The sequence below is a fragment of the Aphis gossypii genome, chromosome 2, assembly GCF_020184175.1.
Source record: "Aphis gossypii isolate Hap1 chromosome 2, ASM2018417v2, whole genome shotgun sequence".
NCBI classification, from domain to species: Eukaryota; Metazoa; Arthropoda; class Insecta; order Hemiptera; family Aphididae; genus Aphis; species Aphis gossypii.
Window position 1 is genome coordinate 11,208,438 of NC_065531.1, and position 15,377 is coordinate 11,223,814.

Consider the following 15,377-nt stretch of genomic DNA (forward strand, 5'->3'; position numbering starts at 1 on the left):
ATTGTATGGTTTCCTTGCTATCATCCAATCCTGAAAATTTTTTATTTTTGTAAAATGTAATTCCATTTGCTACCATTTGCTATTTTTACTATCTAAAAAAAATAAAATATATTAGATAGGTATTCATTAAATCAATTGTTTTATTAATTGACTATCAGTATTAACAATTTACTGAAGAAATATTTTTTAAAAAAATGGTAACAAATTACTTGTATAGCAAATTTAACTTTCATTTTTGAGAAGTTGTTAAGTTCAAAATAATTCGTCGTCAATCTTGGACATACTCTAGTTATATTTTTGAAATCATGTATATTAAGATCTTCATAAACTTTACATTTTCTAAAAGACTTTGTTTGGTGAATCTAAAATAAACAAATAAATTAAGTGTATTTAACTAATTTTATTAATTAAGTATTATTATAATAAATAGGTTAACTTTTAATCCTTTTTTTTATATAAAATTAGATAAAAATATTATTTTCTTATTGTTATATATTATTTTTTCTTATTTTCTCTAGACTCAAAGCCTTCACCAAACTCTTCTTGTCCGAGATATGTTAGTGCTCTAGTATTAACACTTATGTTCTCCCTAAGAAATGTCTTGTAGAACACTAATATTACCTTTTTTTGATGATCAGTTTTATAAGAAAAATATTTCTTGGGTAATCCAAAGAACACATAATAAAAACTGCAACCAACTTTAATTGCCAATAAGTGATAAGTGATTTCTCAGTGCATTTACACAAGGTAATGGCAAAATCTTTTGTTCTAACAAAAATATATAACCGCAAGGAAATCTACCAAAGAAATTTACAAATTAAAAATAAATACTTATTTAAGAAACTTAATTTCTCCTAGCTGATACCTTATTTGAAATAATAAACACAGCATCATCCAGTTTTCACTATAACATTGATTTTTAGGGATTTTTACTTTAGCAGCAGCAATTATTTCTTAAGTTAATTCAGATTGTTAATTTGATATATTTAACCTCTCAAAAATTGCATTTATCTCTGTGTCCCCAAATGCGTTCATTTCATTTTTTACTTTATTTAACTAATTTTCTAGTTAATAAACTGGTGTTTTCTTCTTTTTTAAGTTTTGTACACTTTCTTTGAATAGAAAATATCAAACGCTTACATCATAAACTTACAATACTGAAATAAAACAAGTTGTAAATATAATAAGCTATAAAACAAAACTACTTATGTATTAATTGTATTAATTTACCTATTTAAAAGTAATTTGATTGTACTTGTCAGCTTCTTTAATAATTGTTAAGTAATTACTATGTCACCATTGGCCACTGGACTTCACATACTGGGCATCAAATGATGCTCCAAAGTTAGCATTTTGATTGGCAATAACATCTCCTTAGCAAAATTGTGTTATATTAACTTTGTCCAAGAGTATTTGAAAGTTATTTAAAGTATCATCTATTTCCAGTGGTGATATTTGTTTTCCATTTAAGACTTAAGAGTAAAATTATTTTAGAGTCTATAAATAATCATTTAAATAAAATTATTTTAGAATATTTAAACCTATTAACAAACCATTTGATATAAACAGTTGTTTCATCTCGTTTAATCTAAACTTAAATGACTTAACGTGTAAAAAAATATCATATTATATTCATTTTTAAAAATTTCAATATTAGAAAACCAATTATTTGGTAATTTTACAGAATATATGTTCGAATAATGATTTGTGATCATTAATAAGTTCAATCTAAAGAAAAATTTGGTACATTTTATTTTTAAAATATCTTTTAATGTATTGAAATTTGGCTTATCTTATATATTGTTTTTACTATATGCGTGAAATTTACATACTTTTTGTCTCTTTTACATCATTAGCAAATCACTAAAACACGGATCAATGGGATCATCCTGTTACATAAACAATTTACAAACATAATCAATTAAATAATACAACACAGGTACCACTATAAGTTATTACATTACAAATTAACAAACCTCTATATTATCACTTTCTAGATATTTTTTTTAAATGTTGTATAAATGGTAATGCCTCTTTTTTTAGTTGCCATCTCTTCGAGCAAACCTAAGAATAAGAAACTAATATTAACCATATCAATTATTTATTGTTTTATTTTAAAATAAATGTTGGTTGTATTATAGAATAAACATAATCTCTATTGATATTTTATTAGGTACCTATTTAAATTAGACATAATAGCTTACTGTTAATGGGTCTGTAGAACCTGACATCCATATACTATTAATGTCTTCTTTATAAAAATGATTTGAACAAACCCGATTTGATTTTTTAAATACTATACCTAAAGCTACTTCCCATTTTTTTCTTCTTCATCTTTAGGTATTCCAAATGTCATTTCGGAAACTTTTATACAACTAGTCATCTTGTTATTTATTGACTTAAAGTTTGTTAAAGTTAATAAGTAGCACTGTTTTAATATTATTAGTAAACAGTAATTACTAATTTATAGTACTTACTACTTAGTAGATACTAAGTTTTCATAGTTGATAAATTTACGCGGTTAAAATAAGTTGAGAAGACCACTAGATAGTGCTACTAGTCAGTACATTTACAATCGCGCATTTCGAGTCGCGTTCTACCAGGCTCACGGTTTTAGATAATATAGATTTACTATTTAGATTTCCTATTTAAAGTCGTGACGTGGTCTTACAATATTTCGACGTGTAACCAGTATATCTTTTAAACGTGATGACTGCAGTATATCACTCATATATGAGTGATGACAATACACAATTCATGTTATCACACAATTTATGTTATATTCCATGAAATTTACGATACGTTAAAAAGTTACACTTGCGATACGTCGTCGTATCTATTCGTATCGGGATTTGATGTAGGTACCTGTCCTGTCCTCTAGGGTAGGTACGTCTTGGCTTACGGTCACGATTAAAGATATTATTAATTAAAGATATTATTAATATCTTTAATCGTGCTTACGGTGCGCCTGTACGCCCGTATCATTTATTATTAAATAATATAAGCCCGGAACGTTCTAATTGAACATTCAAATTTGTTATGTGTGCCGGTTTTGTTTCGATACGTATCACTATAAAAAACCGATACGTAACGATGTAGTCTTTTTGAAAATCTTCGATATCTCTAATCTTCACGATTCTTACTCTAATATGTATGATGTATCACACACGTCACACAGTTATAATTTATAAATAAGCTGAACAACCGGCAATATTAGAGACTCAGACTTTAATACTTTATACGCCAATCACCGAGACCGATTACAATAAAATGACAAAGTAATCTAATCCGCGCTCAAAATTCAAATTACGATTTCATTTGATCTCGTAGATTATTAATCATAAAATAATTTTGTATAATATATTAATATGATATCTAGAAGTCTAAATATTGATGTCTTGTTGAATGTTAATTGTTTTTATAATCTAACTAAGTTTAAATGTATAAAAAAAAAAAAAAAATGCCAAGAAGGAAAAAATGGTCGCATTAGCTTTGCTTAAAATTTTTACGTGCTCTGATATCTCATATATTAAATATAATGCATATAGGTACCAAAACGATCTTAATGACCAAAATATGTTTATAATGGGTATTATTTAATAAAATTCATTAACAGGTGCGCTAGAGACGTTAGAGTAGATAATGGTCAAGTACGGATCGGTGATTTTATACCTAAAAGTGAAGGGTAAAACTACTTAACTACATATCGTATGAGAAACATAAAATAATATCCGCGCCCGAAATTAAGACAATAGTCATTATAGGCCTATGAACACAGGTAATACTTAGGTAATAAATATGCTGTTTTTCTTGGAAATGCTGCCGGAATGGGTCATAATATATTATATTATATTAGGTATATATAATTAATTGAGGTCAATATCATCGTACGCACGCTTATGATTTAACAGGATGTCATAGATATAATAGGATTGACTCCTCAGTGACTCACATCGTTATACGATTGATGAAGTGCGTAGGAAGAGCGGATGCGCGTGCACTGACCAGCAGGAACCTGTCAATATCGCGGGGGTCTCTGGACGATATATATAAGGGCAAGCCCGGGCATAAACGAGTTAAAAAGTTAAAGTTAAGTTAATTTTAACTTTTTAACTTAACTTTTTTGAATTTAATTTTCATTAACTTAATTTTTAACTTAATTGATGTTTACTGATATTAACTTAATAAATAACGAGTTATTTTTAATAAAATCTAAGTTACGTTATTTTATAAATAATTAAATTATAAATAAACCTAACCTAACGCTAGCATATAAAAAAATAATTTTTTTTTTAACTTTTAACTTATTAAAAAATTAAAAAAATATGTGTATAAACTTTTAACTTAACTGAGTTAACCAAAAATTTTATTAACTTTTAACTTTTAACTTTTTCTTATTGATGCATATCAACTTAACTTAACTAAGTTAAAAAAAATCATTAACTTGCCCAGCCTTGTATAAGGGGGTCCCGAATGGGCACATTTTAGACGTGATTTACCAGAGTTAGAGCGAGCACCTTCACTTCACCCAGTTCAATAATTGTGTCTTTTGGACTTGTAATATTTTTCACTAGTTTAATTAATTTAAATATTTGAATTTAGAATAATTTTGTAATAAAAAACACTTAGAAAATATTTCATCAGCGTTAAAATTATTTCAAATATCTCTTTAACTACCTACATCTCTTCGGTTGCTCATACGTGGCACATTACAAAATAGCATGCGAAGAAGATGATAATGTAACATATTATATTTGTAAGTATGTGCCTCACATTTTTTCATTTACACTATTTGGCTGAATGTTAAGCTTAAGATTTTTATTTTGTTTCAGGGGTTAAGTTATGTACAAAAGACAAAGATATTGAGCCTAAAAATAGGTAACACAAATAATTATGGTAAATAGTATAACATATTCTATAATATTTTCATAATATTGGTCATATATTATATAGCTGAATAACCCGGCTTCGCCCGTGTGCAGTTATTAAATTTTAAATCAGATGTTTATTATTTACCTTCTTTCTTTTTTTGGTCCCCTAGCAACATTTCTTAAATAAACGACGTGAATTTTCAAACGAAAATAATAGCACGTAGGTTGTACAGTTAAAATTAGAAATGAAAATAAACTATGTATACTTTTATATATAGCTGATCCCGCGCACTTCGTTGCTTGTTAAACATACTAACTTTATATGACTCAAACTTTGTTCAGTTCGTTATTTAATATTCGGTGGATTATGTTCTAGATTTATCTTAAGTTTTCTGTTGCTCGGAATAAAAATTCTGATTCGCAGCAGTATATTATCAGATAGGCAATCTATCTGTGGTAGATCGCGGACCTATATAGTGCTGTTTGTACGTAAGTGTATGATTTAACTCTAATAAAACTGTCACTGAACGATTCCCTTCTCTGCACACAACACCATGACCCTATGGTCTGTGATATTAACCATCTTCTCTACATCTGCCCTAGCCTATCTACACATCGTGACCACCTACTATCTATTTTGAATTCCTCCAACATCCCTTTCGATACTATAAATATATTTTCTAATAAACAAAAAAACATCATATTAAATATTTTATCTTTCTTTAACCATTCAGGCTTTTTAATCTAAATTTATATTGTACCTACTGTTCTGATGTACCTATTGGTAACAATAATTGTATTTTATAATTTGTAATTGTATTTTAATTGTAACTGTTGAAACTAATTGTATTTACAAAGTTAAAATAAAAAAAAAAAAAAAACTCTAATAAAGTATCAAAGTTATACCAAGTTAATATAATCAATAGCTGACCTGCTGACCCCGTGCACTTTGTTGCTCGTTAAAATGCCAATTCTATAATATGATTCGAATTTTGATTAATTTGTTATTTAATATTCAGTTTTACGATGTTCAAAACTTAGACATTTTTATTGACTATTTTGATTCTCAAAATACTTGAGCAAGCACCACTTTAAAATGCTTTCTTATTGTACATTAAATTTATGGTATGATTGTACGAATGTACCGTGTAAATTGCAAGCATTAGTCTATTATATTGTTCACGCTTTACGTTTATGTTTATCAGTCAGTGAGTTAGTCAAGTACGGTTTGAAAAAAAAAAAATTAAAAAAAATATGGTGGATAAAATACAATAATGTGCCATCTCGTGGTTTTTATATTGTTGCCTGTTGGTAAAACAATAAAACTTGGTATAACTTTTATGTTAGTCTATTGATTTGATTTTGAGATTTACGGTGGAAATTGACTTATTTCGCTAATTCTTTTTTATATTGTTATGGTTTTGACAAAATATAACAACAGGTCTACAACTATTATATTCAATTTTAACCAATAGCGACTTTACAATAAACAAAAATATAGTTTATTTTCTTGCTGGACAGTGACACGTCATTGTTGTTGTTTTATTACATCCAGATTCCGTACTTTTTTGGTGGATTTTACTAAAATTGTATTACATAAGAACCTTCTCCTGTGACCAATAGGAGCGAATCATCAGTGAAAAATGTTACAATGAACGGAGAAAATAAATAATAATAATAATAAATTGTTAACATGGTTACCGAAAATAAAATAATAATAATAATCAGTACTTTTAATTAGTTTTTTTTTTGTTAAAATTGTTACCATGATTACCGACAATTAAAAATTTTTTTTTGTGCATTTAAGAGGCCATAACTCCGGAACCACTTATCCCACAGCTTTCAAACTTCACATAAACCATCTACATATCAATCTTAATATGCCTTGATATTTTTATCCAAATCGGTTTGGTGAATCTTGAGTTATAAAATTATTTCAAAATGTACACTAATTTTTATGTACCTATATAGATTATTATTATTTTTAGTCTGAATAATTAATATTAGGTATAACTTAAGTGTAAAAAAAATGCATTGGTGCTTTTTTTAAAAAAAAATTAAATGTTTTGGATTTTGTTTACAGATTTAAAAGAAATTAATATTAATGTATTTAATAGTGATGATTTACCTTTACAAGGACATTATCAAAATGTTTATATTCTAATGAAAACAAAAATTATAATGTTAATCAAGCATTCAAAGGTAATTCTATTGAATTATAATGATTACATAGAATAATTTTTTATTGCTTTTAATATTTTTTGTAAAATTAAGACTTTTTCTTATTATTGTTTGTTTACAACTTATGTTACTATGTTACCAAAGAAGTCAGTTTCTATTACAACTCCTAAAAATTTAAATCAACACCAAGAAGCCAATTAGTATGTTAATTATAAATTTGTTTCAAATATTTTTTATCTAACTATTATTATATAATTTTGCATTTTTAAATTAACAGGTAATTCATCATCATCATTAATAGATTATGTTGATTTAGAAGATAGTTATAAATCATTTAATGAAGAAAACAATTCTATTAAAAGTCTGGAGGCATATAATGATTCAATAATTGGTAAATATTAAGTTTGTATTATAATGTATTAAAATGGTCATAGGATTCTGTAATTTTTAAATTTATAATATAATTTTATAAAAACTTTATTTTATTACCATCTTTTGTATTGTAGATACTTAAGTCTAAGACAGTCACAGTTATAACGCTACAAAAAATGTATGTGGAAACATTGACAAATAAGATTCTGAACGTCAAGATAGCTTATATACAATGATTTATTAGGTAATGGTGTCTTAGAAAATAATTTTATTTATTTAATAAAGGACTTTCATTTGTGAAAAAAAAAAACCATTGGATATTAATATTTTGTTTCCAAAAGTATTAGAAATTAATAAAATAATTTTGTATAAATGCAGTCTATTGTGTTCTAAAAATGTTTGTTTTTAATAAATGTAAATGGATTTAAATATTATTTTTAAGTACCTTTTGTGAAATTAATTTTTTAAATTTTAATTAACATCTTGTTACTTATTTGTTAACGCCAGTACTCTGCATAAAATTTATCGTCCTACCCCTCTTGTTTGTTATTACCCTAACTCAGATATCTATATCTTTTAAGATAGTTTTAAATGCATTTTATTTTCTAAGACTTGTTCTCAATATAAATTCTGCCAAATATAATTCCAGAAAATTTCTTTTCATTCCACAACGCTTTTTATTACCCCATTTAACAGATCTTCACAACTTCTCGATGTTTTGAGTATGTGCCCCTGTGCTCGGATCAACAAAACTATAATTATGGTTAACAGTATTATGTTGGAATCCTTGTGCAAATTTTTGTAAAACTTCCAAAAATCTGATAAAATTATCTAGCCTAGTTATATATATATATTTTTATTAAAGGTAACAATGTTGTTTTCCTATTTCCCAAAAAATTATATCATTATCATGAGCTAAATACAATATTTGTAGAAACAATAATTGCACACTATACATATGGTGGGATAATAATAAGCAAATACCAACATCATTAAAACATTATAAAAAATGTAATATTTACAAAAATAATAATCAGTTAAATTTATACATAATGATACAGGCACAACAATTTATTAAAACATTTATATAATATAAGAACTTTACAGTCATGGGTCAGGCTTAACAACCAAAGTATTATTAACAAATAAAATTTTTGTTTACTAACAGATAGCACATAAAGTACAAATAATCAACCAGTGCCAAATGAAATTGAAGAAGCATGCAACATTCAGCTTATTCCAAGGCTCCAAGCTGTAGTTATCATAAGATAATGTGCTGCTTCTTAATAACCAAAATATACACTGCAATACTACTAATAAAAATATTGAAATTATTATAAATAATAAACAGATTACAGAGGTAGATATGAGGTAAACGGAAATGTATGAATAACTGTAAACATCTTGGAGATGAATATAAAGATTGAAAGGGTGAAACTAAAACTATAAAAGTTTTTAAGCTTCTCACAACTACATGTTGTAAAAAAAGTTGTTCTATATTACTTTGTTCTAAAGAAATACAAGAATTAATTATAAATATAAATATAAAACGACATTATTATTACATTTTTAAATAATTATTTTTTGAATGCATATAGGTATCTATGCAGTTTACTACCTATATGCCTACTGCGTAATGCTCGAATAAATATATAACTTTTTAATGATATTTATAATTATTGTATTATTGTATTAATCAATGATTGTTGGTACCCACCTATTAAATATTGGTAGCAAATAATAATTAATCAAAGACGGGGCAATAACGATGATTAAAATGTGATTAAATCTAAGTAAAATATTAACGATATTTTCTAATTTAAAATAACTAAAAATATGCAATAGTACCTGAATTTACTCACTAATAAAATTCAAGAAATCGAAAACACAGTTTTATAAAAATAATATACCTATTGTTGATATTGAAAATATTCAATCAGGTGATAAAATTATACTGAGAATTGTTACTATTTTTCACTGTAACAGATTTTGAATATATTTTGTCTTTATATTAATGAGGCACTTAAATGACCAATAATTTGAACAATTACAACAATAATATTCAAATCAAATTAAATTTTTATTACAATAATATTTTAATATTAAAATTAAATAATTTATGGTACTGCTATCTTTCGTTTAAAACAACGGACAAAAAATAGTGAGTTGTTTCTTACTCATACATTAAAAGCTTAAGAGTAGCGACGCTAGATAGCGCTGCTGTTATTATATTTTTCCCGATTGAATCGCTCTTAGTAATAATAAGGTAAAATTTAGTTATTTATTTTAGCGTTAGATTAGTGCAAAATGTTTGACAGCGTTGGTAGAATAATATTATACGTGTTGACTACCAGTCAGCACAGACACTAATAAATAAATAAAATATGCTAAGTCAAACGATCATTTTCCACATAATATAATATAATATAGTTAAAGTATAATATTATTAATTTTTATCATTATTATTTGGTATATGGCAGTGGCGTATCCACAGGAGTGGTTTGGGGGGTTCAAACCACCCCCTTGGCCTTTTTTTTAATGTTATTTTTAATAATTTAAATTTACATTTATTTAATAATAATATGATGTTGTAGATATATTTTTATTCCTGTAATCACCCCCATCAAGTCATTCTGGATACGACACTGGTATATGGTAAGTAAACTATTAATAATTATTATAGTAAGCTATTATGTCTTTAAAATATGGTTAAAAGTTATAAACAATTATTCTTTACTATTATTTTTAATTTTTAAATAAAAATAAGAAATAAAAAATAAAATGATAATATTATAGAATTAAATATTTAAGATTTGATAATTGATAATAATATAATGTCTACAAAATGTTAAAGAAAATATTCAATAAATATCATCGATCAGATTCAGTAACCTATGGACGACTATATAGTAATAAGTAAATATATACGTAAATATATTTTTTGGGGATTTTCATTATCTAGTAAACTAGACGCTTTCGTGTTACTGTGACAATTAAATTTATTCTATCGTTCTATTCTACTGCCGTTACGACAAACTATATAATGCTCCGTCAATAATGGTCTTCGGACTTCCACAAAGAGTGCAAATTAGCTCTTAGTGTACACCTTCAAAAGCTAATGGACCATATTATTGAAATTGACCAATGTTTTTAGCGATGAACACTTTTAAATTGGATAATATTAATAAATAATATATATTTATTAGTTGTTTTATAATCACGGGTTACAACTTATAACAATACCACTTATTAAGTGTTTGTAAATTGTATTAAATGTAAATAAATATACTATATGGTATATGAAATAAGTAAACAGGTACCAACGAGCGTACGAAGAAATAAGAAGAGTGGTTGGGTTATAACGATGGAAATTATAATAGCCATAATAAAATCTTACACAGCTGAATTTGTAAAAAAAACTCAGCATCGTTCAACATGATGTAGGTATGTGTATGTAGGTGTTTGTATACACCTACTCGGGCTACTCCTGTAATATATTAAAAATAATTGATAATTTAGTAATTAATAATTTACGAATAAAATGATAAAGATCTTAAGCGCATGTAGATCAACACCGATAATAATAATAATAATAATAATATTGGCCATCGGTACAATATAAAAATAATAATAAAAGTTGGTAGTGTCCTATACCTACTCACAAAGTCAGCGCGTTGTCGCCTTTGTTTAGGAAGACCAAAATCCGAATAAATGTTTAATAAAACAATGCGAACACAAAAAATAAAATATAAATTAACACTTACAGCTTATACACTTGTGAATATAAACAAATTTAATTATAAGTTGAACGAAAATTCCAGTCCGACGTAATTATAAACCATTAGAGGCGTAGGAGAATAGTAAATAGTTGAGCTGCTATTCGACCTACTATTAAAAATACACACGAATAAAGTAACAGGTATCATTGGTTTTAAGCCTTTACACTATTCACAAATATTTAATGTGGTTACTTATTTATTGCATATATAAATTATAAAGGGACTACGTTGGGCTATTAGAGTCACATTCACAATGGAACGGTGGGAATAATTAAAATCGACGTTATGTCGGTAACTCACAGACGGAAAATTTACAAATATTAAAATTAATTAGACAATATTGTGCGCGGGCGTGTGTGTATAGTGTACCAGGTACCTGTAGGTCGGTGACAAATATATTTTTACATAATAATATTATTCACATTTAAAAATGATTAAAGAAGCTGAACAACTGTTCTGAATCTACACAATACTACTTATTTATTCCGATGTTTTATAATATCGAAGAAAATAATACTTATCTAAATATAATTAACGTTTATCGAATAGATGTGGGTGATTTTTTTGCGCCAACCACTATAAATAATATTGTTGACTTATGCATTAATTGGTTTTTAAGTTTTTTCTATTTTAAAAAACATTTTTTTGAAAATATTTACAATATAAATTCATATTGTGTATAGTGTAGGTACATTGTACCTAATATATATAAATAATACAATTTCATTTTTTATAACTAATACGAGACTTTCACAGTGACATCTGATTATGAAACATCCCTCGCGCTAATAGTTTTTTATTTTCTTAATATTATATTTGAGTTTCTTAGTACCTTAAAAATATTTTAAATTTAAAAATAAGTTAAAAAAAATTTCGTTTTTCTCTGAATCTGTTTACCAGCTAAAAGAGAAATAAAAAGTATATTCAAAGTGACGATGTTTAACATTTATAGAAATAATGTCAGTATAGACGTATTTCAGCGTGTTGTATCTTAATGTCTAGCCATTATATTTTCTAGTTAAATATTAAAATAATCATACAATTTTATTATAAATGGCTCATTATTTAAAACAGTTAAGAATCACTGGTCTATTAAAAATAAAAATACCTGTGTTTTAATTAAAAATGTTTAATGTATGTCAAAGTGGTCATATGGGATTAGAAAAGAAAAGCCATCCTAATAATTATACAGTAATTTGAGGAGCTATTTAATTCATATTAAATTGTGAACCAATAATACAACGATATACACTTATTATTTTCAACACAGGTACATAGGTATTTATGTTGATAATTAATGATAAAATAATGTAACTTTTAAAAGTGGTTTGCGTGACGTGGAATTGAGCGTTATCGAGTCTTTCAATGCCGTGTCTGTGATCAATATAAAATACATTAGGTATGTATGTATAATGTATAAAATTAATATATTATATCCATTCAATAGGAAACTAATATTATAATAATCACATTAAATTTTTATACTATAAGTTATTTTATTTCAACTTTCGAGCTTCAAGTGAAATATAGGTACCTATTTATTATTTTTATTCATTATATCGAATAAAATACATTGTTTATATTATGTTATTGTTATTGGAATAATATAATTGTTCTCTATTCTTTTTTGTACACAATTACAGGAAAAAAACGTCCGCCATGTTTCAGTGTTTATATTTTATATATTATACTAGGGGTATTTTATATGGGATTCACACCGGACGTCTGAAATGGAACTGTCTGGGAATACTAATTTGTTATAGACCACTTGTCTTACACTTATATTGGAACAATGGGGTTTTGAATACATTACCTAATTATTTACGTCTCGAGACGTAAACGGAAGAGAAATATCATACTCGTAGAACAAATTTGTGAACGAATCGGTTTGGTATAACAACCGTTCAATTTATTATTTTTAATTATACATATATTATATTATTTAACTAAATATTATTTGAATTGTTGTAGTTCATACTCAGTTAAAATAGTTACTTCAAAATTAAAAATATTTGTACATATTATATGACTTATTGTGGTTTTATTTGATTAAAAAATGTAAGCTGGGCTGTAAGTAGTGATATAAAGATATTGAGGTACGGTTACATAAAATCTATTTCCATGAATAATAATGCATAATGTATGCATACGCAATCATTCCACTATTTTTATTCCCTAAAATGTTTGTTTAATTGTACCAGACAGTCCGTATCAACATTTTTTAATCATCCGCTTATCCAATACATTTTGACACATATAATTTTGAAATTGATTTTCTAAAACCCTTTGTCCAATCTTTTCGACAAAATTTTAAGCAATAATAGTATCTAGATATTTTTAAAAAAAAATGCGTAGCATCATATTATTTTCCAAAAGTATTTACAACCTGTTAAATTTAAAAAAAAAATGGAGCTAAGTAACGAATTAATTTTAGTAAAATATACTCAATATTATCGCATTATGGCTATAGCCATTATAAGAATGAGTTAATAAAATGAACTAATCAATATTTAGATAAAAATAAAATTACTGTTTAACAGCATAAATATTACCTATACACAATTTTTAAGTTACTTATTACATGTACTTACATTGGAGAGTACAAGGGTACATAGTTTTTAGGTACAGTATTCAGCAGGGGTCAGGTTAGGTTCTGGTCGATCGCGAATTTAATTAAAGTCGATCACGATACCATTTATCATTTTCTTAAATTTTTTTTCAGAAAACAAATAAAATAATTTTTTATTGTAAATTAGTGTATCTTTGTATATAAAAATTAGATTTAGGAAAAGGCAATAAATAATTCTGAAAAATGAGTCTATAAACTGATATCTGTTAATTATACTTAATATGTGCCTACATATTACATATGATATTTTTTTTAATAATAATAGTATTTTTTTTTTTTATTGACAACCTTTTTTTTTTTGGTCCCCTGCAGTATTGGGTATCCATCAAATATGTATAATATATAATACAATATTTTTAAATTGTTATATTTTGTGTTTTTTTGTAGTTATGACTTTTAACTTTATATAGTATATCAATGTTCCATATAGTTTCCTTATATCGAATGAGAATGGAACTTGAGTTTAATGGTTTAGTACGGTGACTAAGCTAATAAAAAACACATAATAATATTTACACAACTTTAGAAAATAAGTATACTTTCTGTCAATATTTTGTTCATAACATTTTAAACGAGTATTTTCAATACGATAAAAATGTTATTATTTTTAATTCAAATAATATATATAACCTACATAATATATAGTATTTACTATTTTATGTATAATTGATTTATTTTTATTATTATGAAATCCATAAAAAGTTAAAATTATTATTTATTTACATATGAGTCATATAACAGAATACATGTAGATACACTAAAATTCGATTATCATATATTTTTAACTTGGGTACTTGTTTGTATTACAATTCTTTTTACGTATAGGTTAGGTTAGATTAGGTGGATGAATAAACTAGCTTAGATTATCTGCAGACTTTATTTTTACTTTTTTATTTATAGACATAATATTATAATTTATTTGGTGTTTTTTTTTTTTAATTAGATTTATCTAATTTCTTTCAATTCATCAGTTTATGGTATCAAACTTGAACTTTTTTACGGCTTTTTTTAAATTGAGATTTATGTATTTTTTAAAAATTGTTAATTACATTTTAGTAGACCTGGTTGCTTGTAGATTTCAGTTTCTTTGAAGAATGCTGAATAATAAATTCAAAAGTACTTTTAGATTCTGAACAAGTGATAAATGTATTGATTTCACTATGTATTTTTTTTGTGTGTTGTATAATATATTATGTCCAATTAATGTTTCAATTTAATATGTCAGGGGTAATTTTCGATGGCCAAGTTAATGTTCTTGGTGCATTATAGAGGTCAAAAGTAAGAAGTTTTTAAAAAAATCGGGGAAAACCACAGAAAACCACAGAAAAGTAACGGAAAAAGGGGAATTTTCACGCAAAACTAGTTTTCGACAAAATAGATTTTCTTACATAGTTGTATCTCAAAAACGAATCACTCTAAATACTTGAAATGTTCTCCAAATTTTTATATTGGTGTTATACAGTGGAACCTCAATAACTCGAATCGGTTGGGAGTGAAAAAATTTGAATTATTAAAAATTCGACTTACAATAATAATATATTGTAA

General features: G+C 25.8%; 2 long non-coding RNA genes across 2 annotated transcripts; one reads left to right on the forward strand and one right to left on the reverse strand.

Annotated features, from left to right (window-relative positions):
- Positions 1-520: 520 nt before the first annotated feature.
- Positions 521-1,566, reverse strand: LOC126550557 (uncharacterized). The gene is made up of 3 exons (XR_007604668.1): positions 1,231-1,566; positions 866-1,157; positions 521-797 (listed from the first exon to the last, which is right to left on the reverse strand). It is a non-coding gene; the product is annotated as an uncharacterized LOC126550557 (long non-coding RNA).
- Positions 1,567-6,947: 5,381 nt separating this feature from the next.
- On the forward strand, positions 6,948-8,913 carry LOC126550555 (uncharacterized). The gene is made up of 5 exons (XR_007604666.1): positions 6,948-7,073; positions 7,197-7,252; positions 7,330-7,443; positions 7,559-7,668; positions 8,593-8,913. It is a non-coding gene; the product is annotated as an uncharacterized LOC126550555 (long non-coding RNA).
- The last annotated feature ends 6,464 nt before the right edge of the window (positions 8,914-15,377 follow it).